Genomic DNA, 27,602 nt, shown 5'->3' with positions numbered 1-27,602 from the left:
ATGCATTGTTTCTTCACTAGTATTATATAATGTCTATAAATAACACAAAATGGAATATTTTGTGACATTTATGAATAAAATTGATCTTCTTTAGTTACAGACTTTGGGGGCGGGGGAGGTCCATTACTATGCACTACTCTTTTACTCCAGTATTTGCTACATTCTTTGGGGGTTTTTCAGCAAATTGTTACAGAAGCAGAAAGAGATCTGATTTCTTTCTTTCTTTCTTTCTTTCTTTCTTTCTTTCTTTCTTTCTTTAGGGATTATTAGTGTTTGTGTAAAGTGCTAATCTGATAATCCTACAGAGTGAAAGTAGCAGAAGTCTAAACTTTGTCATGCTGCCCTCTACTGTACATGTGACTCAAACCTAACTTAGAAGGAACAAAAAATGTTCAATCTCCATGTCCATTCAAATCCTTGATTTCACTGAAATAGTCAAAAAGACTCAGTTCTGCAGTTGTGGTATGACCACTGTTCCTTTTAGTAACTGGATTGAGACCACTATGTTACGTAATGTATGGCAATTTAAATCTTTACTAAGCTGAACTTGCTTTCAATTGAAAAGGAGGACTTGTGGCACCTTAGAGACTAACAAATTTATTTGAGCATAAGCTTTCGTGAGCTACAGCTCACTTATGAAAGGTTCCTTATTCCGTTAAGTTTCTTCCTACAACAGATTGACGATCTGTTGCTAGGTAATTCTAAAACAAATTATTCTGATACTTTATTCAATGGTTTGATATAAAGTTTTCCCTGTGAATAAAAGTCTCCTACATGAAGATAGATGTATATACATTTTATCTAATTAGGAATTTTTTTTCCTATCTCTTAAATGTAGGCAATAAAGGACCAGAGAGAAAAGCTTCCTTTTAAATGTTCAGAAATTCTTCTTCAAAGCTGTACATGTATTAATAAATAGTATTTGAGTGTTTTCCTTATGGCTTCTTGTGGTGGTGTGGAGAACGCACACATTAAATCTTTTACACACTAAGCAATTTTAAATAATAAGATAAAGGGCCACATCAAAGGGATGTGGTCTGCAGAAGAGAAGATTGAGGGGGATTTGATAGCGGTCTTCAACTACCTGAAGGGGGGTTCCAAAGAAGATTGAGCTAGGCTGTTCTCAGTGGTGGCAGATGACAGAACAAGGAGCAATGATCTCAGGCTGCAGTTGGGGAGGTTGTAGGTTGGATATTAAGAAAAACTATTTCACTAGGAGGGCGTGAAGCACTGGAATGGATTACCTAGGGAGGTGGTGGAATCTCCATCCTTAGAGGTTTAAAGGCCCAGCTTGACAAAGCCCTGGTTGGGATGATTTAGTTGGTGTTGGTCCTGCTTTGAGCAGGGGGTTGGACTAGATGACCTCCTGAGGTCTCTTCCAACCCTAATCTTCTATGATTCTATGAGTCTATGATCTCAAAATTAAATTAAGGAAAATAAAGATAGAAGCCTAAATCCTAAAGCAGCGTAAATTACAGCTGCTTCTACTAATAACCTAGACTACTTAGCTAGTCTCCCCTTGAACTATTTACACACACTTTAGACATGTAAATGGGTTGAAATTAATGTAATTTACACATCAGGATGCTGGAAAAAATTCTAAAATGATGTAAATGAAAATAGCTGTCACTCTTTACAATACACCATCTTTCTCATCAGGGCTAGATTAAGGCATTTTGTGACCCTGCTGTCTGGTTCCTTATTCAGGTGGTAGCAACAGCCCCTCCACCAGCATGATGGGCTAGTGGGAGTTCTTTGAGCAGGCTGGTGCCTCTGCCCTATTCAAGCCAGTGCTCCCTGTCTATACTGCACTATAAACCCACGGTTTGAATTCAGGCTCAAGACTAAAATTCTCTTCCATCTATACACAAATCACACTAATCCAGGGCTTGGACCCAGGGTCCAGGACCACATAGTGCTGAGTTCAAGCCCTGTTGCTTTGCAGTGTAGATGCAGCCTCACTGGACTCATGCTCTGGGAGTCCACTAAAAGTATCCCACAATCCCACAGGCCAACTTTCTCTGTTAAGTTTGGTGGACAATCAATTTTTCCCACATCGCACCATGAACAAAGGGCTAGAGCTGCCACATTTTGGGAGGGTACTTGGAGGTCTGAGATATTGGTGGTTGGACTTTGGCTTGCATAAAGCAGCAAAGACACTGGAATCCCCAGGTTTGAAACCAGGGGTTAACTACTCCTAAAGTGGGGTTACAGATGAGTGTAGATGCTCTCAAGCCCTAGGTTAACAAACTAAGCTGCTAACTCAAGTTCTACTAACCCTTGGCTTACCACAAGTCTTAAAATGGGCATATCTCCATCCCAAAGAAGGAAGGATTCAGCCCCCACCTGAGCAGAGAACTCTGTGTACATAATAGAAGCCGCTGATGACACCATTTCAGCAGAGTCTCCTCATAATTTTACTAGTATGGAGAAGTCAAACTTTTTTGTAATGAAAAAGTGATTGCAATGAAGTGTCACTGTAAGAAGAGTGAAAGTGTTTGCCATTTTTTTAAAGTCCTTAATTAAAAGATATTTGCAGTTTGTCTTAAAAAAATCAGATGTACATTTAAAGGAAATTGAAACTGACAGTTTTGAAATTCTTGATTTAAGAACATAAGAATGGCCATTCTGGCTCAGATCAGTGGTCCATCTACCTCAGTATTCTGTCTTCTGATAATGGCCAATGCCAGATGCTTCAGAGGGAACACACAGAATAGGACAAATTATTGTGTGATCCACCCTCTGTTATCCAGTCCTACATTCTAGCAATCATAGAATCATAGAATATCAGGGTTGGAAGGGACCTCAGGAGGTCATCTATCCAACCCCCTGCTCAAAGCAGGACCGATCCCCAACTAAATCATCCCAGCCAGGGCTTTGTCAAGCCTGACCTTAAAAACCTCTAAGGAAGGCGATTCCACCATTTCCCTAGGTAACACATTCCAGTGCTTCACCACCCTCCTAGTGAAAAAGTTGTTCCTAATATCCAACCTAAACCTCCCCCACTGCAACTTGAGAACATTACTCCTTGTTCTGTCATCTGCTACCACTGAGAACAGTCTAGATCCATCCTCATTCTTCTCTTCCGCAGACTAAACAAACCCAGTTCCCTCAGCGTCTCCTCATAAGTCATGTGTTCCAGTCCCCTAATCATTTTTGTTGCCCTCCGATAGATGTTTTCCAATTTTTCCACATCCTTCTTGTAGTGTGGGGCCCAAAATTGGACACAGTACTCCAGATGAAGCCTCACCAATGTCAAATAGAGGGGAACGATCACGTCCCTTGATCTGCTGGCAATGCCCCTACTTATACATCCCAAAATGCTGTTAGCCTTCTTCAGGTTATCCAGAACATGGGGTTGCATCCCTGACTATCTTGGCTAATAGCCATTCATGGACCTATCACCCATGAACTTATCTAATTCTTTTTTGATCCCAGTTGAACTTCTGGCCTTCATATCCCCTGGCAACAACTTTCACAGGCTGACTGTGCATTGTGTGAAGAAATATTCCTTTTGTTTGTTTTAAACCTGCTGCTTATTACTTTTATGGTTGTCCCCTGATTCTTGTGTTATGTGAAAGGATAAGTAATACTTCCTTATTCACTTTCACCATACCATTAATTATTTTATAGACTTCTGTCATATCCCCACTCAGTCATCTCTTCTCCAAGCTGAACTGGCCCAGTCTTTTTAATCTCTCCATATACCTAATAATTTTTGTTGTCCTTCTCTGTACCAATACCAGGCAAATTGGTACCAGGCATACCAGGCATTTATATAGTGGCATTATGATATTTTCTGTCTTATTATCTATCCCTTTCCTAATGGTTCCTAACATTCTGTTAGCTTTGTTGACTGCTGCTGCATAATGAACAGATGCTTTCAGAGAACTATCCACAATGACTCCAAGATCTCTTTATTGCGTGGTAATGGCTAATTTAGACCCCATCATTTTGCATATATAGTTAAGATTCTGTTTTCCAATGTGCATTACTTTGTATTTATCAACTTTTAATTTCATCTGCCATTTTGTTGACCAGTGACGCAGTTTTGTGAGATCCCTCTGTAACGCTTCACAGTTTGTTTTGGACTTAACTGTCATTTGCAAACTTTGCCAACTTACCGGTTACACCTTTTTGCAGATCATTTATGAATATGTTAACTAGCACTGTTCCAGTATAGGTGGGGGACCCTGTTATTTATCTCTCTCCATTGTGAAGATTGATAATTTATTCCTACCCTCTTTTAACCAGTTATTGATCCAGGAGAGGATCTTCCCTCTTATCCCATGCCTGCTTACTTTTCATAAGGGCCTGTGTGAGGGACCTTGTCAAAGGCTTTCTGAAAGTCAAAGTCTACTGTATCCATTGGATCACCCTTGACCACATGTTTGTTGACCTCCTCAAGGAATTCTAATAGATTGGTGAGGCATGATTTACCTTTACAAAAGCCATGTTGACTCTTCCCCAACAAATCGTGTTCATCTATGTGTCTGACAGGAGAGATTCCAGAGGACTGGAAAAGGATAAATATAATGCAAATCTACAAAAGGGAAATAAGGACAACCCAGAGAATTACAGACCAGTCCATTTAACTTTAGTACCTGGAAAAATAATGGAGCAAATAAGTAAGCAATAAGTTTCCAAATACCTAGAAGATAATAAGATGTAAAGTAACAGTCAGCATGGATTGTCAAGAACAAATCATATCAAACCAACCTTCTAGCTTTCTTTGGAGAACAAGTATTGAGGATAGGGGAGAAGCAGTAGTTGTGACATGTCTTGATTTTAAGAGGGCTTTGTGTACTGTCTTTCATGACCTTCTCATAAACAAACTAGGGAAATACATCCTAGATGGAACTACTCTAAGGTGGGTGCATAACTGGTTGGAAAACCATTCCCAGAGAGTAGTTATAAGTGGCTCACAGTCAAGCTGGAAGGGCAAAAGAAAGCAAACATCATTCTGGGATGTATTAAAAAGCGCATTATAAGCAAGACACAAGAAGTAATTATTTCGCTGTACTCCATGCTGATTAGACCTCAGCTGGAGTATTGTGTCCAGTTCTGGGTACTACATTTCAGGAAAGATGTGGAAAAAATAGAGAAAGTCAAGAGAAGAGCAACAAAAATGATTAAAAATCTAAAAAAAACCATGGCCTGCGAGGGAAGATTGAAAAATTGGGGTTGTTTAGTCTGGAGAAGAGAAAAGTGAGAGAGGACACAATAACAGTTTTCCAGTACATAAAAGGTTGTTACAAGGAGGAGGCAGGTAAATTGTTCTCCTTAACCTCTGAGGATGGGACAAGAAGCCATGGGCTTAAATTAAATCATGAGGAGTTTAGGTTGGACATTAGGAAAAAATTCCTACCTGTCAGGGCAATTAAGCATTGGAATAAATTGTCTAGGGAGGTTGTTGGAATTTTTGTCATTGGAGATTTTTAAAAGCTGGTTACATAAACACCAGTCAGGGATTGTTTAGATAATACTTAGTCCTGCCATAACTGAAGGGGACTGGACTAGATGACCTCTCAAGTTCCCTTCCAGTTCTATGATTCTGTGATAATTCTGTTCTTCACTATAGTTTCAACCAATTTCCCTGGTATTGAAGTTAGGCTTACCAGCCTCTAATTACCAGGATCACTTCTGGATTATTTTTTTAAAAAAGGTGTCATATTAGCTATCCTCCAGTTATCTGGCACAGAGACTGATTTAAGCAATAGGTTACATACCACCTCTATAGTTCTCCAATTTCATATTTGAGTTCCTTCAGAACTCTTGGATTAATATAATCTCATCCTGATGATTTATAACCATTCAAGTTATCAATTTGTTCTAAAACCTCCTGTATTGACACCTCAGTCCAGGACAGTTCCTCGGACATGTCACCTAAAAAGAATGGCTCAGTTGTGGGAATCTCTGTTACATCCTCTACAGTGAAGGCCAATGCAAAGGATTCATAGACTCGTAGACTGAAAGGTCAGAAGGGACTGTTATGATAATCTAATCTGATTTCCTGCACATTGCAGGGAGCAGAACCTTGCCCACGTATTCCTGTATTAGACCCATAACCTCTGGCTGAGTTACTGAAGCTCTCAAATTATGATTTAAAGACTTAAAGTTGAAAGAGAGTCAGCCATGTACACTAGTTTAAACCTGCAAGTGACCCATGCCCCACGCTGCAGAGGAAGGCGTAAAACCCCTAGGCTCTCTTCCAATCTGACCTGGGGGAAAATTCCTTCCTGATCCCAAATGTGTCAATATTGCGCAACCTGAGCATGTGGATAATTTGTTTATTTTCTCCACAGTAGCCTTGGCCACAAGCCATGTAAAAACCATGTAAAAAAATCTAGAAATCCATTAGAGTAATTCAGGATTCTTACTGTACTTTATTCAATTTGGATACCCTTATTTACATAAATAGGACCATGAGTGGTCCCATGGGTTTCAGTAAGGTCATTTGAGGGGTAAGATATTCTTGATTAGTACAGGAATCTGGCTCTAGGAGGTGTTTCATTCTGCTGAGTTCATTATATACATTCTAGAGAGACTCCTTATATTTGCCATTAAACTGTATACATAAATGAGAGGGCAAAACTTTAAAATCCATTTCCCATATGAGATTTTCCTTCATTTCCTCCTACCTCTTTATAAATTGGAGTAATCCATTAGCAATATTTACTATTTTCTCTTGAGAATGGTCTGATGTTTGCGTGTGGAAATGTTGGAATCAAATTTTTAATAAAACACCTTTTTAAAATTGTTGCTTTAAAACATTTTTTATATATGGTAAAAATTGAACATAGGGAGCTTTTAGGCATTTATTAGTCTTTATATATTTATGTAAATACATTTGTTAAAGTTCCTTTCCTCTTTAGAGCTTTCATTACTTCTTACTCTTTTTGCACTTTCCTTTTTTCTTCTGATCTTTTGTTAGTCACGTTCTGTGGTACTCTAGGTTCTCAGCAATGTAGTTTATCTCTAGCAGCAGGTCCCTCAGAAATTCCCCTGACAAATTACCTCCATAAACTGCAGAGTGGTTCCTTGTCAACTTTCTAACACTTCTCTGCCAGTGAAAGGAAGCTTGTATATATACGTCTCCACCTAATTCTTGTATTTCTTTCTCTGACACTTCATTTTGGACTTATATGTAGTTGATATTTAGATTCCTGCTACAGTATTTTAAAAAATCAATTTTGAGACTAGATTTACCTTTATGATAGATGATAGATAAGGGAATTTTAAGATGATGTTTCAGGCTGGAGGGAGGATGAAAAAAATAAAACCTATATACAAAAATTGGTTTATCTGAGTAGTGTTTTTAAAAGAGCTGAATAGTTCTTTGATTGAAACCTTTTGTATGTATGCACATCAAGGAAAATATGTGAACACTTTGCATGCTAATTTCATTACCTACCCAGAAATCTTATTATGGGGCTTCCCTCTCCACAGTGCTTGAAGGGAAGCCCCAACTGACTGATAGCGTCAGCTAGTTTCCACTCACTGGGAAATTCTAGCTGTCAGTTTATTTAGATTTTTACTATCCTACAATAATCGAGCACCCATTCAACACTCAGGGCCAACACCCTTCACAATCTATTAAAATACATGAATAATTAAATAGAATCCTCAGTTACCCTAGATGAAATCAAACAACACAGTAACAGCATCAAACCAACAAGAACTATACACAAAAACCCTATAGCATCACTATCTAGCGCTACACAATACCCATCTCTTCACAGAAAAGGGAGAAAAGTGAGCCTTTCAACATGCCCTGAGGGCTGACAAACTCAAGCTGGTAAGGACCTAGGACACATGAGAATTCCATAAGTCTGGAACTGGGGGCCATGTTCTGCCTCCGGAAGAGTAGAAAGGTGGTCTCAGATGTCCACTACCACAATCTTTAAGAAGGAACATGTTTCCACATAATTGAACATGACTCTATGGGAAAATCTTGAAGTGGGGAGCACCTTTTCTCTGAGGTATCAGTTATTGTCCTGTCCTGTAGGAGATGAAGATATTGAACAAAACCGGCCCCAGGACCAACCCTTGGGGCACTCCACTTGATACTGGCTGCCAAATAAACATGGAGCCATTGATCACTACCCATTGAGCCCGACAATCTAGCCAGCTTTCTATCCACCTTATAGTCCATTCAGCCAGCCCATACTTCTTTAACTTGCTGGCAAGAATACAGTGGGAGACCATGTCAAAAGCTTTGCTAAAGTCAAGGAATAACACATCCCCTGCTTTCCCCTCATCCACAGAGCCAGTTATCTCATCATAGAAGACAATTAGATTAGTCAGGCATGCTTTGCCCTTGGTGAATCCATGCTGACTGTTCCTGATCACTTTCCTCTCCTCTAAGTGCTTCAGAATTGATTCCTTGAGGACCTGCTCCATGATTTTTCCAGGGACTGAGGTGAGACTGACTGGCCTGCAGTTCCCCGGGTCCTCCTTTTTTCCTTTTTAAAGATGGGCACAACATTAGCCTTTTTCCTCCCCCGATCGCCAAGAGTTTTCAAAGATAATGGCCAATGGCTCTGCAATCACATCCACCAAGTCCTTTAGCACTCTCGGATGCAGCACATCCACCCCCATGGACTTGTGCTGGTCCAGCTTTTCTAAATAGTTCTGATCCACTTCTTTCTCCACCGAAGGCTGGTCATCTCCTCCCCATACTGTGCTGCCCAGTGCAGTAGTCTGGAAGCTGACCTTGTTCATGAAGACAGAGGCAAAAAAAGCTTTGAGTACATTAGCTTTTTCCACATCCTCTGTCACTAGGTTGCCTCCCTCATTCAGTAAGGGGCCCAAACTTTCCTTGACTTTCTTCTTGTTGCTAACATACCTGAAGAAACCCTTCTTGTTACTCTTAATATCTATTGCTAGCTGCAACTCCAAGTGTGATTTGGCCTTCCTGATTTCACTCCTGCATGCCTGAGCAATAATTTTATACTCCTCCCTGGTCATTTGTCCAAGCTTCCACTTCTTGTAGGATTCGTTTTTGTGTTTAAGATCAGCAAGGATTTTACTGTTAGGCCAAGCTGGTCGCCTGCCATATTTACTATTCTTTCTACACATCGGGATGTTTTATCCCTGTAACCTCAATAAGGATTCTTTAAAATACAGCCAGCTCTCCTGGACCCCTTTCCCCCTCATGTTATTCTCCCAGGGGATCCTGCCCATCAGTTCCCTGAGGGAGTCAAAGTCTGCATTTCTGAAGTCCAGGGTCCATATTTTGCTGCTCTCCTTTCTTCCTTGTGTCAGGATCCTGAACTCGACCATCTCATGGTCACTGCCTCCAGGTTCCCCTCCACTTTTGCTTCCCCTACTAATTCTTCCCGGTTTGTGAGCAGCAGGTCAAGAAGAGCTCTGCCCCTGTATGGTTCCTCCAGCACTTGCACCAGGAAATTGTCCCCTACACTTTCCAAAAACTTCCTGGATTGTCTGTGCACCTCTGTATTGGTCTCCCAGCAGATATCAGGGTGATTGAAGTCTCCCATGAGAACCAGGGTCTGCGATCTATTAACTTCCATGAGTTGCTGGAAGAAAGCCTCGTCCACCTCATCCCCCTGGTCTGGTGGTCTATAGCAGACTACCACCACGACATCACCCTTGTTGCTCACACTTCTAAACTAAATCCAGAGACTTTCAGGTTTTTCTGCAGTTTCATACTGGAGCTCTGAGCAGTCATACTGCTCTCTTACATACAATGCAATTCCCCCATCTTTTCTGCCCTGCCTGTCCTTCCTGAACTGTTTACATCCATCCATGACAGTACAGAGGATGCAGAGGATGAAGTGTTCTCCCAGAACACTTTTATCCAAATAAAATTGGCTTCCTGTGCTAAGTAAAGCATGGGGGCCATAGTATATTCTTCCTTTTATAGAAGATATCTGACCCTTCTCTTTTGGATCAAATAAAGTCACCTCTTTGTCCCCCTGTGCAGGAAGAGTTCCTCAGAAAGTCTAGGTCCAAGGCCAGTCCTGTTTCATAGACAGACTGATGGCTCCTTCTTTCAATTTGAATTTAAACCTAAAATTTGAAACTTTTCTTTCCTTAATCATTTGACAATTGTTTGACCTGTATTTGTTTCTTGAAAATCAGAAACCCAACAAATGATTCCCTTAAAAAGGACCCAGTTTTGCACTTTTTCCCCCTCAATCCTAACTCAGGGAAATCTCCATTTGACTTCAATAGGAGATTTGCCTTAGTCAGAACTAAGGCTGGAATGTCCTCTTTCTTCAGGTATTTTGTATGTTATCTAAAGAAGAAGAATCAGAAGGAACAAGACACAGTACTTCTTAGAGTGAAAAGAAAAGTGGAATTGTATTTTGAAGCTGTCAAGGTTCCTTCCCCTCTCTCAACTCTAGGGTACAGATGTGGGGACCAGCATGAAAGACCCCCTAAGCTTATTCTTCCCAGCTTAGGTTAAAAACTTCCCCAAGGTACAAACTTTGCCTTGTCCTTGAACAGTATGCTGCCACCACCAAGCTATTTAAACAAAGAACAGGGAAAGAGACCACTTGGAGACAACTTCCTCCAAAATATCCCCCCAAGCCCTATACCCCCTTTCCTCGGGAAGGCTTGATAATAATATCCTCACCAATTGGCACTGGTGAACACAGACCCAAACCCTTGGATCTTAAGAACAATGAAAAATCAATCAGGTTCTTAAAAGAAGCATTTTATTTAAAGAAAAGGTAAAAGAATCACCTCTGTAAAATCAGGATGGTAAATACTTTACAGAGTAATCAGATTCAAAACATAGAGAATCCCTCTTGGCAAAATCTTAAGTTACAAAAAAACACAAAAACAGGAATACAAATTCCCTCCAGCACAGCGAATTTACAAGCCAAAAAACAAAGAAAATCTAACACATTTTCTAGCTAGATTACTTACTAACTCTACAGGAGTTGGAGAGCTTGCATCCTTGATCTGTTCCCGGCAAAGTTATCACACAGACAGACAAAAGCTTTTGTTCCCCCCGCCCCCTTCAGATTTGAAAGTCTCTTGCCCCCTTATTGGTCATTTTGAGTCAGGTGCCAGTGAGGTTACCTTACCTTCTTAACCCTTTACAGGCGAGAGGATTTTGCGTCTGGCCAGGAGGAATTTTTTGCATTGTATACAGAAAGGTGGTTACCCTTCCCTTTATATTTATGACAGAATCACTTTTTATTTCATTGACAATTTGTTTTGTTTTATAATGTACTGAAGATCTATCAGAGGAAGAACAGAAGAAAGAGAGATTTTTTATTTGGATCTAGGTCAAAGTTCATTGAACTAGTCAACAGTAAACCTACTGTAAAATGAGAAATTATAGAAAAGAAAAGTTGACATAGCAATACTAGGTACAGACGTCCCAAAGGAACAGAAACTTCTGTAGCAACAAGTTAGTCCAAGTTACATAGGAAAGCCATCACTTCAATTATTGATGCTTGTACATCCACATTCACAGCTGTCCGTCAACGGATCATCGCTTGACGAATAACACAGTTGGATTAAATAGGAACCTGTCAAGGGGTATAAAAACCTGACACCTGTCTAGGAACAGAAAGATTTTGGCAAGTTACCTTGGGTATAAGAAGGTAAAATAGCCCTGCAATAACAGCCAGTGTGTTTTTGGATGAAGAGACAGTCTCTCTCTCACTTGTAATTGTAAGAAATTGTACAGTTTTAAGTCACCCATCACCATACTGCTGGAATGTGCACTATGTATACTGATACACTGAATTCTGGGAATGTGAGTCACATTCTCTTCTTGTCGCCCTCAAACAGATTACATTGCAGTTTTTATTTTATTTTCTTCCAGGTTTTTGAGTAGTTAGGGTTCAAGCTTCTCTGCCTAACCTTGAGAACTAGGAATTTACTTGTATTTTAAAATGAGTTTCACATTAATTAGATGCCAGCTGGGACTTGAAGTAAATCTATCTATCTATCTATCTATCTATCTATCTATCTATCTATCTATCTATCTATACGACCTGCAATAAAACAGCAAAAGTTGAAAACATTGTGGGTGAACTAAATTTTCATGTTAATCTTGGCTGTCATAGCTCACAGTTTAACAAAATAAATGGGCCTAGATCTGCAGTATATTTGTCATTCAATAAGTGATTGAGCCATGACAACACGACAACCATAATTAAATATGCAAACAAAATGCAAAGAAGCAAATTATTCACTGTTTATTTACATAATGGTATATTTTCCTTATTTGCAAATCTTTAGATAAAATGTGGCATTTTACTGCAGCACTGAATTTAGAATTCAGAGATAAGGAAAAGTTTAGGTAATCCGTTAGCATGATATGCACAGATAATGCTGTTCCTAGAGAGTAGTTATAATTAATTCACTGTCAAGCTGGAAGGCTGAATCAAGGGTGTCCCACAGGGATCCATTTTGGGTCGTGGTCTCTTCAATATCTTCATCAATGATTTAGATAGTACACTTATAAAGTTTTCAGATGATACCAAGATGGGATGAGTTGCAAGTGCTTTGGAGGATAGGATTAAAATTCAAAATGATCTTGACGAATTGAAGAAATAGGAAGTAAAGAAATAGGATGAAATTCAATAAAGACAATGCAAAGTACTCCACTTAGAAAGGAACAATCAGTTGCACACATACAACATGGGAAATTAAGAACATAAGAATGGCCATAATGGGTCAGACCAAAGGTCCACCCAGCCCACTATCCTGTCTACTGAGAGTGGCCAATGCCAGGTGCCCCAGAGGGAGTGAACCTAACAGGTAATGATCAAGTGATCTCTCTCCTGCCATCCATCTCCACCCTCTAACAAACAGAGGCTAGGGACACCATTCCTTACCCATCCTGTCTGATAGCCATTAATGGATTTAACCTCCATGAATTTATCCAGTTCTCTTTTAAACCCTGTTATAGTCCTAGCCTTTACAACCTCCTCAGTCAAGGAGTTCCACAGGTTGACTGTGCTCTGCGTGAAGAACAACTTCCTTTTATTTGTTTTAAACCTGCTGCCCATTAATTTCATTTGGTTGCCCTAGTTCTTATATTACGGGAACAAGTATATAACTTTTCCTTATTCTCTTTCTCCACACCACTCATGATTTCATATACCTCTATCATATCCCCCCTTAGTCTCCTCTTTTCCAAGCTGAAAAGTCCTAGCCTCTTTAATCTCTAATCAAATGGGACCCGTTCCGAACTCCTAATCATTTTAGTTGCCCTTCTCTGAACCTTTTCTAATGACAGTATATCTTTTTTTGAGATGAGGAGACCACATCTGTACTCAGTATTCAAGACGTGGGCATACCATGGATTTATATAAGGGCAATAAGATATTCTCCGTCTTATTCTCTATCCCTTTTTTAACGATTCCTAACATCCTGTTTGCTTTTTTGACTGCTGCTGCACACTGCGTGGACGTCTTCAGAGAATTATCCACGATGACTCCAAAATCTTTCTCCTGATTCGTTGTAGCTAAATTAGCCCCCATCATATTGTATGTATAATTGGAGTTATTTTTTCCAATGTGCATTACTTTACATTTATCCACATTACATTTCATTTGCCATTTTGTTGCCCAATCACTTAGTTTTCTGAGATCTTTTTGAAGTTCTTCGCAGTCTGCTTTGGTCTTAACTATCTTGAGCAGTTTAGTATCATCTGCAGACTTTGCCATCTCACTGGTTACCCCTTTCTCCAGATCATTTATGAATAAATTGAATAGGGTTGGTCCTAGGACTGACCTTTGGGGAACACCACAAGGTACCCCTCTCCATTCTGAAAATTTACCATTTATTCCTACCCTTTGTTCCCTGTCTTTTAACCAGTTTTCAGTACATGAAAGGATCTTCCCTCTTATCCCATGACAATTTAATTTATGTAAGAGCCTTTGGTGGGGGACCTTGTCAAAGGCTTTCTGGAAATCTAAGTACACTATGTCCACTTGATCCCCCTTGTCCACATGTTTGTTGACCCCCTCAAAGAACTCTAAGTGATTAGTAAAACATGATCTCCCTATACAGAAACCTGTTGACTTTTGCGCAACAATTTATGTTCTTCTAAGTGTCTGACAATTTTATTCTTCACTATTGTTTCAACTAATTTGCCTGGTACTGATGTTAGACTTACCGGTCTGTAATAGCCAGGATCATCTCTAGAGCCCTTCTTAAATATTGGCATTATATTAACTATCTTCTAGTCATTACTGCCTAGGAAGTAGCTATCTTCCTACATTAGCTATCTTCCTTTCTTACTGCCTGTTAGGATATAGATATTCAGGCCTGTCTGTAAAGGCCTGTACTTTAAGAATTTAGGGGTATTCTTATTACTTGGCTAGTTAGAGGTATAAAAGAATCAAAATCACTGTCTGCTGGTGTAAGGGCCTTCTCTTACTGTGACAGTTTGAGGCCCTGTTCTTAGGCTAAGGCCTTTGGCTAAGCAGCAGAGGCAGCCATAAGCCAGGAAGCGAACAGTCACATCCTCACATTCCAAACTAGCCACATTGAAAGAAGGTGCTATTGGGCTGTTAGGAATACAATCCTGTCCTGAATACAATCCTGTCCTGATAATTCCTATCACCTCCAAAGAAAGGGAAGTGCCTAGAAAATGTAAAAGGAAACTTAGTTTGATAGCATCCTGTCTGGCAAGAACTCACTTATCAATAGCTGGGATGTGAAATCCTCACTTCTGTATTGTTTTCCCACTTTGCTATTGTTTGTCTGTATAATCTCTGTCTGGTCCTGTGATTGTTTCTGTCTGCTGTATAATTAATTTTGCTGGGTGTAATCTAATTAAGGTGGTGGGATATAATTGGTTAGCTAATCATGTTACAATATGTTAGGATTGGTTAGTTAAATTTCAGTAGAATGATTGGTTAAGGTATAGCTAAGAATATTACTATATAAATTAGGGGCAAACAGGAAGTAAGTTGGGATTCGAAAATAAGGAAAAAGGAACTTGTATTTAAGCTTGCTGGAAGTTCACCCCAATAAACATCGAATTGTTTGCACCTTTGGACTTCGGGTATTGTTGCTCTCTGTTCATGCGAGAAGGACCAGGGAAGTGGGAGAGTGAAGGAATAAGCTCTCTAACATCTTGGTGCCGGGACTTGGATACATCGCATTGGATAGGTGAGTGGCAGCCTGTAAGTCCCCCTCCCCAACAGTCCGCGCAGCTGCTTGGAGGGGGTATGGCGAACTCTCGTGATGGTAGTTGCGGGTTCTGGCAAGCTGGGGTAACGGATTTTTTGAACAAATGGATAAGGAAGAATCAGGGCCCATACCAGGTGCAGGGGTTCACCTGGGATGAGATTGAGAAGGAGATGGGAGAGGTTTTGGGAGACCCCAAGGGAAAGGAGTGTAGGAAAAAGGGAATGGTATTACAAGGTTTGTGTGCTGGGATGGCATACTGGGTAAAAAGGGAAGCTGATCTCCTCCAACACATTAAGGATTTGGAGGGGATTGTGGATCAGCAACGCATTTTAACAGAAAAATCTGTGTTAGCAGTAGAGGTAGCAGATTTGAAGGCACGGGATGCTGCACGGACAGAGGAGTCTTGTGAGGCAATCCGGAGAGAGAGGGACGAACTGCTGGGGAGAGTAGGAGACTTAGAGGAGGAATTGTATCTTTGTAAACGTGGGGGCAATGGACTTGGGGACCCCAAACCATCCGCCCCACTAATGGAACTGAAGGAGACACCTCCACCACCCTACCCTGAAAAAACACTGTACCCACCACTGCCAGTGGACGTTGTAAGCCGGCGATCCACAGTTACAGCCCCTGCGAGAGAGGCTACCCGGGAGGAGCTGCAGGAGGCAGGAATAGTGGCCCCGGTTGCGGGGTGGGGGGACCAGGCCCCACAAGTAGTAGAACAGGCAGAAATCCGCCCCTTGTCCCTGAAGGACCGGGAGGTAGTACTGGGTCGTTTGGGAAAGGTACCCCGGAATGATTGGGATCAGTTTGTGCTGTGGCTAGTGGAGGTGGACAGGGAGATGGAGGGTCTAACTCGTGAGGACCAGGTGATCTTATGGCGTAGTCTTTTGGGACGAGGTACCTTGGGAATCGATGTGGCAGGAGTGGCACACCCATTTCTAATCCCCGGACAGGTGGCAAAACACTTGTTTGGGGTGTACTCTCATACTGCGGGGATGAATAAGATGAAGCGAATCCCTGGGGAAACAGGGCGGGATACACTTAATCGCATACAGGCATGGGCACGGTGCTGGGTGAATCCCCTGGATGGTCCATGGGTGTTGCCACAGGCAGGGGCACCGGGACCTGGTGGGGGTGTGGAGCAGGGTAGGGGTGTGGAATTGCTGGAGAAATGGTTGGAGCTGAGCAATCCGCAGTTCGTGGGGCATTTAAGGTTGCAGCACCCTGAACTTGCTCCCAATCAGCTACCCCAGTTTCTGGAACAGGCAGATGTGTGGAGGCAGATGCATCAGGGGGAAGAGCCAGTCCATGCTATTACTGCGGGGGATCAATACAAGGTGGAAAGGAGTGGGTCAGCCTGGAGAGGAGGAGGTAGAGGGAGAGTTCGTGGCTTTGGGAGGGTAGTCAGGGACGAGCGGGCAGCTATAGAGCAACAGATCCAGAGACTGCAGGCTAAACTGACTACCCATGATTTTACCAGATCAGGGGGAAAGTGGTCCCGGAGACCAAGGGACTGGGACTGCCTGAAATGCCAGACACACAATTTTGCATGGAGACAGGAATGTGTTCGGTGCCAGGACCCCCGGTCCCCCCATGAACCAGTGGGAGGGACAGAGGTGGGTGCTGCAACTTAGGGGTGCCCTGGGAGGCGTCCTGTCCATGTTCTCAGTTTAGGACGGGATGCATCTGGTCGCCCCACGCTCCAGGGGGCAATCGAAGGGAGTCCCATGAGGGATTTTTTGATAGACACTGGAGCAGCCATCAGTTTAACCACATGGGGGCAGGGGAGACCCTCAGAAGGGACTGTGACAATTGTAGGGGCAACAGGAGGGGAGACACAGTTAACCCTGAGGCGGGGACAAATCAAAGGAATCTGGGGGGAAGGGGAGATGATGTGGGGTTGTAATGATATGCTTAATCTGTTGGGGGCAGGAGATTTACACAAACTGGGACTTGTACTGGATTTAGCCAATTGGGTGTGTTTACTGGGGCAAACGCAGGACGGTCAGGGCTATACCATTCCCATGGGGATAGCCACTATGACCATTAAAGCAGCACATGCCCTCCCACCACCCCCGGCTGGGTGGGAACACATCCCTGTGTGGGCGAAGGATAACCTGGATTGTGGTAGGGGCAGCATGGAGGTACTGATGGAGGGAGGGGACCCTCCCCCACAGAAACAGTATCCTATTCCTCGGGAGGCATTGGCAGAGGTGGGGGCAACTATTGGGGAATTGGAACAGAGGGGACTGATTCGGGCAGTTGCATCCCCTTGTAATGCTGCTGTGTGGCCCGTGAGGAAGCCAAATGGTACCTGGCGCCTCACTGTGGATTACAGGGCACTAAATGCTCTGGCCAATTCGCCAGCCTCAGTGGTGGCAGCGTACCCTGAAATGTTGGCCCGTATTGGACCCCAATTCCGAATTTTCACTGTTTTGGACATAGCTAATGGGTTTTGGTCTCTGCCACTAGCTACCTCATGTCAGTATAAAACTGCATTCACATGGGAGGGCAGACAATTCTGCTGGACAGTCCTACCCCAGGGATATAGGGACTCCCCTGCAATTTTTCACAGATACATGAAACAGGCTCTGGAGGGGGTGGATTCAGCAAGGTGCATACAATATGTAGACGACCTGTTGCTAATGTCAGGGACAGAGGAAGAAGACAGGGAACTAACTGAGCAGGTCCTGCAAGCTTTGGCAAGAGCAGGATTGAAGGTCAATGGGAAAAAGGCTCAGATGGGACAGACAAGAGTGACCTACTTAGGAGTGGAAGTGTCTCAGATGGGAAGGGAAATCGATAAGGGACGGGTGCAACTGATTCAGTCCCTGCCACTGCCTACGGATGTTAAAAGCTTGCAAAGTTTTCTGGGTCTAACTGGATTTTGCAGGGATTTTGTGGCCAATTATGCAGAAATAGCCCAGCCTCTATTTGACCTAACCCGAGCCTCAACTTGGGAATGGTCAGAAGAGTGTACTGAGGCAGTGAGAGTGCTAAAGGAAAACCTGGCCAGTGCTCCAGTGCTGGCCTCCCCGGATGGGGAGAAATTCTTTTATCTGTACCCTTTGGTATCAGACACTACCATTGGTTGTGCATTAACACAGGAGTATGGAGCAAAGGACCGACCTTTGGCCTTTGCCTCTCGACTTTTGAGTGCTGTGGAATTGAAGTACGGATGGTGTGAAAAGGTGCTGTTGTGCACCTACTGGGGGGTAGGGAAATTTAAATACCTTACGGGAATGCAGAAAGTAATAGTCCGATCTCATCATGACCCCCTGCGGCTGTTAAACATGCACACTATCTTACAGGGACAAGTGAGTGGGCAGCGTATTGCTAAATGGTTGCTGGCTCTACAGGCAGAAAACATTACAGCAGAGGTGTTAAAGGAACCCACAGTCTGGGTAGCTGGATTACATCTGGCTGGCACCCCACACCAATGTGAAGCCAGCCCAGGTAAAACCCAACATCAGGTGTTTTGGGCGGCTAACCCCAATCAGGTAAAAGAGGGGACACTGGTATGGTTTTTGGATAGAAGTTGTAGGTATCAAGGGGGACGGAAAACTGCAGGCTTAGCTGTTGTGGGAATCAGAGGCAATGAGACAGTCAGCACGATTGGTTTCTCACTAGAAGCAAAGTCAGCTCAGGAGGCAGAACTGGCAGCCTTGCTAACAGCTTTAAATGAAGTGGATCCCAAATTGGAGCCAGAATGTTGGGTGGTGGTAGATTCAGATTATGTATTTCGTGGTGCCACATTAATGCTGAGATGGTGGGCAGATAATCATTTCAGGGCAACAGACGGCTCCACAATCAAGCATGCTACCTGGTGGAAGCGAGTGGAGGAGCTGAGTCACTGTTTTACACGGATCAATGTGGTAAAGGTAAAGGCACACAAGAAAACAGGACCCCTAAGCAAAGGAAATAATCTGGCTGACGTAGAGGCCAGGCGGGCTGCAACAGAGGCACCCCCATGGCCCTGGGAGCCAGAAGAGAGAGTGCCTGTAGCAGTGATGACAAGAAGCGGGGTGGATACAGATCGGGGAGGGCAAATTCGAGAGTTGCAGGAATCCGACCCAGGACTGGAAGGCATCATGAAACTTGGGGACAGGCATGTGCCAAAGGTGGAACTAATGGAAGGGATTTGGTGTGTCTTAACAATTGAGGGACCGGTAATGTTGTGCCCTCAGGGAAGTCGGACGGCTTTCTTAAGCTGGGTGCATGGAAGCTTGGCAGGGGGACACCCTGGGTTTGAGGAGGCACTGGGAACTTTAAAAAGGTTGTGCTGGTGGCCAGGAATGGCAGCTGATTTAAAATCACATCTGGAACGTTGTTTGGACTGTGCCAGGCACAGCCCACCTCACAAGGTGCTAAGGGGAGAATTAATGAGACAAACCCCAAGGGGACCATGGGAAAGAATACAGATTGATTACACAGGACCCTTACCACCAGATCACAGGAAAAACCGATTCATGTTGGTGGTAGTGGATGCTTTCAGCCGGTGGGTGGAAGCTTTCCCCACAAAGTATCAAACTGCCCGGGTAACTGCTGCAATACTGGTAAATGAGGTATTCACTCGCTGGGGGGTCCCAAAGGTGATTGACTCAGACCAAGGAGCTGCTTTTCGGTCAGATCTGTTAGGGGAGCTATCAGCCCTCACTGGAATCACACAGTTGTTCCATATTGCTTATCACCCCCAGGCTGCGGGGCAGGTGGAACGCATGAACCGCACCATTAAAAGTGAGCTAAGAAAGGGAGTGGAAATCGGAGGAAAAAACTGGTCACAGTTACTGCCCTTTGTCTTAATGAGAATAAGGGCCCGAGAATCAAAGGGCACAGGATTTTCTCCATATGAAGCTCTCATGGGAAGGCCTATGGAACGGTGGGAAAATCTACTTACCCCAGTACCTGGGGAAGTCACTACACATGGCTTAACACAAGAATGGATTTTAACTTTAATCGAACATGTAAAACAAGTACAGCAGGCGGTGGCCTGGCGAGACGAGCAAGGAGCAGCAAGAGTCAAAGCATGGTATGACCTGCCTGGGGAGCGTAATCTACCCATGGTGGGAGATCTAGTGATGTACAAGATTCCAGGTCAACACCATCCATTCCCAACTCCTAAATGGAAGGGCCCCTATCTTGTCCTTGACCAATTAGGGCCCAGTCTGCTATTACTGGGTACAGAGAATGGAGGACGGGAGTGGGTTCACTGCACGCAAATAAAAAGGTACAAACAGGGGATTGGGAAAGGGGACGTGTAAATTTTGTTATGTGTGTATTACAGGTTAATTCAAAAAGGAGAAAAGGATGAAAATTCCCTGGCCCTGGATGGAACAATTACTAGTGCTAATCACAATTGTCACATTTACAAATTCTATTCAGATCCCACGATGTGAAGTGTCAAAAGGAGGAAACACATGGACGGCTACACATGCAACCTGTGGTAATAAAGCTAATGAAGACTATGAGAATCTCCCCATAGAAAGATGTACCACTAATACTCCAACAGGAATTTGGCAGTGTCGGTATATGGTTTATGGATTAGATGGGGGAATCCCAACCAAGTGGAGAATATCAAATTTATCAGGAAATATCGCATGGTACTCCCTGGGTGCTGCCATGATTAACGATAGTGGAAAACACAGTTACCCAGCTATGTGGTTTGTTACAGAGGGTCCAAAGAATATAACCCTCTGGTCCCCTGGAGCAAATGAACCCTCTTGGGAAAATAGGGCCCCACATTTAGGGTGTGATGTTACCATATGTAACCACAATGGTACTTCCATGGAAGATAATCCCCGAGGGTGTGATTGTTATGTACATATTACATTAGGTGTAAAATCCCCTTTGGGACGCTGGGTGTACGATGAGTTAACCATTTTACAGAATGTAACCCTACAGGTGATATGGATGCCAAGTTGGAAGAATCCAAATTTAAAGTGGCCACAGCCTGGAGCCAAGAATATTCCCCGACGAGCAAATGTCTGGGAGCCATTGTGGGAGCAGGTGCAGCCTGCACTTTTTAACGTGTCCTTTCACTCTATTACATGGGTGGTACGCCCCAAGGAATGGTGGGTGGACCAAATCCATCCTAACTGTAGTATGTACATAAAAGGATTGAAACAACAATTCAATGCATGGGTGAGGGGACACACCTGGAATCGTCGTCGGAAAAGGGGATTGTGGGCAGCTGGGAACACTATGCTGGGTACATGGAATCTGGGGGACGAGTGGGTAACCAAACAATTAGTAAGCCAAAATGTGAAATTTCAACAACAAATTAATGAATTAATGGCACAGCATCTATCAGCAGTTGCCACAGGGTGGAGGACAGCAGTAGAGGTAAACCTGCAGTTAACTCATTGGGCAGGGGACCTGGTGACATGGGTAGAGGATGGCTTCAGAAGACTAACATGGGGAGAAGTGTGCGTAGGTATTCAAAATGCTCAGTTAATAATGTTAATGGATATTATGAGAGATGCTTGGTCAGAACAATGGCCTTCAGTATTAAATCGGGAGGCTAGCCCATATCTATCCACAATTGCAAAAACATACCCATCTACCTGGAAAATAACATCCCCGACCTGTGGGGAGAGTTCTTGTGTAATTGTTACTATGATACCATGGGAAGGAAATGCAAATAAGGTGGTTCCCTTGACCCCTATGGGAGTAAGTAGGGAAGGGGGAGCACGTTGGGAGCCACTAGGGAATAGGTGGGGGGGATGGAATGGGGTAAACTGGACTGTCATCACATTAAGCAGTTGTATATCCAGAGGAGGAATATGGATGTGCCCCTCTCCTATGACTATGGAGGAGCAGGATCAATGGCCTATTGCAAAGGGGGGGCATTTAGGGGTAATGTATATGGGGTACGGTGTATTCTGTTGGGAATGTATCCAATCCTGCAATATAACACTAGGAGGCAAAATCCTTCCAGTGTATGACAAAATTATGAGCTTCTATACACTGCCACCTGGACTATGGTGCACCAATGGATCAGTGGACTTAATCGTTGTAAACAATCAAACCAGCACCTACTACCCCATACCGTACCAAGTAGTTGAATTGGTTTGGACAATACCAAATTTCACTGTGGATATTCAATGGACACACAATATGGACAAAAGTACACAAAGATTACAAGAGCAACTTGCTGCAAGCGCCAACAGTTGGACACACTTACAATACACACTACAGGATGGCGCTGACAAAATTTTAACCTTATCAAAGGAGGAGAAGCAGTGTTTTTGGTGGTGGCCAGGATGTTGGACCATACTGCAGTGGTCAGGACTCTCGGTGTTGCTGTGGATTATCATAGCAGCTGGTGTATTGTTAATTATATGTGTGTTACATTGCATATGGAAACGATCAAGGGGGGCACAACCCCCTAGAGAACAGCCACTAATTATAACCTATAAGTAATGTAGTAAGCCCCCCCCAAGTGTACTAGACAACCCGGACCCAACCTTCTCGGGCCCACTATACTGGGAAGTCTGGAACACTAATTGGAATAGGTGTAGTATGCCCGTACGAGAGAAGGTGCAGGGCATGGTACTACACAAGGGGCAGTGGGACAGATGGAGCGTCGACACCTTCCACCTTGATGCCTGGCCCTATCAGGAAATGTGTCGCCATATGCCCTATGCTTTTCCAGGGATACCTGGGCAGGAGGATCCCAAAAGAAAAAAGAAAAAAAAGGGGTGGAGTGTTAGGATATAGATATTCAGGCCTGTCTGTAAAGGCCTGTACTTTAAGAATTTAGGGGTATTCTTATTACTTGGCTAGTTAGAGGTATAAAAGAATCAAAATCACTGTCTGCTGGTGTAAGGGCCTTCTCTTACTGTGACAGTTTGAGGCCCTGTTCTTAGGCTAAGGCCTTTGGCTAAGCAGCAGAGGCAGCCATAAGCCAGGAAGCGAACAGTCACATCCTCACATTCCAAACTAGCCACATTGAAAGAAGGTGCTATTGGGCTGTTAGGAATACAATCCTGTCCTGATAATTCCTATCACCTCCAAAGAAAGGGAAGTGCCTAGAAAATGTAAAAGGAAACTTAGTTTGATAGCATCCTGTCTGGCAAGAACTCACTTATCAATAGCTGGGATGTGAAATCCTCACTTCTGTATTGTTTTCCCACTTTGCTATTGTTTGTCTGTATAATCTCTGTCTGGTCCTGTGATTGTTTCTGCCTGCTGTATAATTAATTTTGCTGGGTGTAATCTAATTAAGGTGGTGGGATATAATTGGTTAGCTAATCATGTTACAATATGTTAGGATTGGTTAGTTAAATTTCAGTAGAATGATTGGTTAAGGTATAGCTAAGAATATTACTATATAAATTAGGGGCAAACAGGAAGTAAGTTGGGATTCGAAAATAAGGAAAAAGGAACTTGTATTTAAGCTTGCTGGAAGTTCACCCCAATAAACATCGAATTGTTTGCACCTTTGGACTTCGGGTATTGTTGCTCTCTGTTCATGCGAGAAGGACCAGGGAAGTGGGAGAGTGAAGGAATAAGCTCTCTAACACTGCCTAGGAAGGAGGATTGTGTAAAAGGATCTGGGGATCATAGTGGATCACAAGCTAAATAAGAGTCAACAGTATAACACTGTAGGAAAAAAAGCAAACATCATTCTGGGATGTATTAGCAGGAGTGTTGTAAGCAAGACACGAGAAGTAATTTTTCTGCTGTATTCCGTGCTGATGCAGCCTCAACTGGAGTGTTGTGTCCAGTTCTGGGTGCCACATTTCAGGAAAGATGTGGACAAATTGGAAAAAGAGAAGAGCAACAAAAATTATTAAAGGTCTAGAAAACATTACAGAAAAAAATGGGTTTGTTTAGTCTGGAAAAGAGAAGACTGAGAGAGTACATGATAACAGTTTTCAAGTACATAAGAGGTTATTACAAGAAGGAGGGAGAAAAACTGTTTTCCTTAATCTCTGAAGATAGACAAAAAATAATGGGGTTAAATTGCAGCAATGGGGTTAAATGCTTAGACCTGACTTGAGTGCAGGGGAATGGATGAGGTGACCTCTTGAGTTTCCTTGCACTCCTAAGATTCTATGATTTTTTATCATGTAAGCTTCCAATCTTGCAACAACATGTATGCTGGCTGAATCCTGCAGTGAAGTCAAAGGGGCTCAATCTGGGTGCAAGGCTCTGTCAGCATGTATGTTAATGCTAGATTAGGGCCTACAATTTGATATAATACACTACATATGAAGTGGTGAAGGGTTAGAATCATAGAATATCAGGGTTGGAAGGAACCTCAGGAGGACATCTAGTCCAACCCCCCTGCTCAAAGCAGGACCAATCCCCAACTCAATCATCCCAGCCAGGTCTTTGTCAAGCCTGACCTTAAAAACTTCAAAGGAAGGAGATTCCACCACCTCCCTAGGTAACACATTCCAGTGTTTCACCACTCCAGTGTTTTCACTCCTATTGCAAAAGTTTTTTCTAATATCCAACCTAAACCTCCCCACTGCAACTTGAGACCATTACTCCTTGTTCTGTCATCTGCTACCACTGAGAACAGTCTAGATCCATCCTCTTTGGAACTCCCTTTCAGGTAGTTGAAAGCAGCTATCAAATCCCCCCTCATTCTTCTCTTCCACAGACTAAACAATCCCAGTTCCCTCAGCCTCTCCTCATAAGTCATGTGTTCCAGTCCCCTAATCATTTTTTGTTGCCCTCCACTGGACGCTTTCCAATTTTTTCACATCCTTCTTGCAGTGTGGGGCCCAAAACTGGACTCAGTACTCCAGATGAGGCGTCACCAATGACGAATAGAGGAGAACGATCATGTCCCTCGATCTGCTGGCAATGCCCCTACTTATACATCCCAAAATGCCATTGGCCTTCTTGGCAACAAGGACACACTATTGACTCACATCCAGCTTCTCATCCACTGTAACCCCTAGGTCCTTTTCTGCAGAACTGCTGACTAGCCATTCGGTCCCTAGTCTGTAGCAGTGAATGGGATTCTTCCATCCTAAGTGCAGGACTCTGCACTTGTCCTTGTTGAATGTCATCAGATTTTTTTTGACCCAGTCCTCAAATTTGTCTAGGTTCCTCTGTATCCTATCCCTACCCTCCAGTGTATCTACCTCTCCTCCCAGTTTAGTGTCATCTGCAAACTTGCTGAGGGTGCAATCCATGCCATCCTCCAGATCATTAATGAAGATATTGAACAAAACCAGCCCCAGACCGACCCTTGGGGCACTCCGTTTCATACCAGCTACCAACTAGACATGGAGCTATTGATCACTATCCATTGAGCCCGACAATCTAGCCAGCTTTCTATCTACCTTATCGACCATACATCCAGACCATACTTCTTTAACTTGCTGGCAAGAATACTGTGGGAGACCGTGTCAAAATCTTTGCTAAAGTCAAGGAACAACATGTCCACTGCTTTCCCCTCATCCACAGAGCCAGTTATCTCATCTTAGAAGGCAATTAGATTAGTCAGGCATGACTTGCCCTTAGTGAATCCATGCTGACTGTTCCTGATCAACTTCCTCTCCTCTAAGTGCTTCAGAATTGATTCCTTGAGGACCTGCTCCATGATTTTTCCAGGGACTGAGGTGAGGCTGACTGGCCTGTAGTTCACCGGATCCTCCTTCTTCCCTTCTTTAAAGATGGGCACTACATTAGCCTTTTTCCAGTCGTCCGGGACCTCCCCCAGTCACCTTGAGTTTTCAAAGATAATGGCCAATGGCTCTGCAATCACAGCCGCAAACTCCTATAATACTCTCCGATGCAGCGCATCCAGCCCTATGGACTTGTGCTCGTCCAGCTTTTCTAAATAGTTCCAAACCACTTCTTTCCCCACCGAGGGCTGATCACCTCCTCCCCATGCTGTGCTGCCCAGTGCAGTAGTCTGGGAGCTGACCTTGTTCGTGAAGATAGGTGCAAAAAAAGCATTGAGTACTGTCAAGGTTCCTTCCCCACTCTGAATTCTAGCGTAAAGATGTGGGGACGTGTATGAAAAAAACCCTAAGCTTATTTTTACCAGCTTAGGTTAAAATTTCCCCAAGGTACACACTATTTTACCTTTTGTCCCTGGACCTTATTGCTGCCACCACCAGGCATCTAAAATAATAACAGGGAGAGAGGCCACTTGGAAACGTCTTTCCCCAAAAAATCCCCTCAAGCCCTACGTCCCCTTTCCTGGGGAAGGCTTGATAAAAATCCTCACCAATTTGCATAGGTGAACACAGACCCAAGCCCTTGGATCTTAAGAATGAGGAAAAAGCAATCAGGTTCTTAAAAGAAGAATTTTAATTAAAGAAAAAGTAAAAGAATCACCTCTGTAAAATCAGGATGGTAAATACCTTACAGGGTAATCAAATTCAAAACATAGAGAATTCCTCTAGGCTAAACCTTAAGTTACAAAAAGACACAAAATCAGGAATATACATTCCATTCAGCACAACTTATTTTATCAGCCATTTAAACAAAACAGAATCTAATATCTGACTAGACTGCTTATTAATTCTTTACAGGAGTTCTGACCTGCATTCCTGCTCTGGTCCTGGCAAAAGCAACACACAGACCAAGAGGACTCTTTGTTTCCCCACCCCCCTCCAGCTTTGAAAGTATCTTTTCTCCTGATTGGTCATTTTGGTCAGGTGCCATCTAGGTTATCTTAGCTTCTTAACCCTTTACAGGTGAAAGGGTTTTTCCTTTGGCCAGGAGGGATTTGAAGGTGTTTACTCTTCCCTTTATATTTATGACAAGTACATTAGCTTTTTCCACATCCTCTTGTCACTATATTGCCTACCTCATTCAGTAAGGGGCCCACACTTTCCTTGACTTTCTTCTTGTTGCTGACATACCTGAAGAAACCCTTCTTGTTACTCTTAACATCTCTTGCTAGCTGCAACTCCAAGTGTGATTTGGCCTTCCTGATTTCACTCCTGCATACATGAGCAATATTTTTATACTCCTCCCTGGTCATTTGTCCAATCTTCCTAATTGTTCATCAATAAAGAGTGAAGCTGAATGCAGTTAAGTTGAACAAGTGGAACTTTATCAACCCTTCTGCACTTCTTTGTTCGTGTGGCTGGATTGCTTCCAGCCTAAAACCACCCATTCCCCTGGTGACCTTTCAGTAACAGTCCAGGTAACATGAGCCCTCTGACTCCAAGTTCCACTAATCATGATGCGTCTTTCTGATTTTACAAAAATTAAAAACAAGTAGTTGACACCCAGACCTCAATCTCATGTCCCTTCAGCTAGAAGCTGTTAGCACATAGTTGAGTTGAAATCTTGTCTTTACCACAGACTCCTCTTGTTACACAGTCTTTCAGTAGTTTGGTCTCTTGAAGAGGCAACCACACCAGGAGTGACTTATCTCTGGCTCCCTGTTACTTGTCTCTGAGTTTAGCAACCTATCTCTCTATGCAGTCTCCTCCCTCCCTGTGCAGTTGACCTCCAGAAGTTTCTCTGTTCTGTGATGATTT

General features: G+C 43.1%; 1 long non-coding RNA gene across 1 annotated transcript; it reads right to left on the bottom strand.

The window, feature by feature from the left end:
• Positions 1-2,773: 2,773 nt before the first annotated feature.
• LOC122462074 lies at positions 2,774-14,141 on the bottom strand. The gene is made up of 3 exons (XR_006284417.1): positions 13,950-14,141; positions 4,716-4,719; positions 2,774-2,832 (listed from the first exon to the last, which is right to left on the bottom strand). It is a non-coding gene; the product is annotated as an uncharacterized LOC122462074 (long non-coding RNA).
• Between the last annotated feature and the right edge of the window lie 13,461 nt (positions 14,142-27,602).

This window comes from Chelonia mydas, chromosome 1 (genome assembly GCF_015237465.2).
Source record: "Chelonia mydas isolate rCheMyd1 chromosome 1, rCheMyd1.pri.v2, whole genome shotgun sequence".
NCBI lineage: Eukaryota > Metazoa > Chordata > Testudines > Cheloniidae > Chelonia > Chelonia mydas.
Note: the sequence above shows the minus strand (reverse complement) of the source record. Positions and strands in the feature narration are given on the sequence as shown.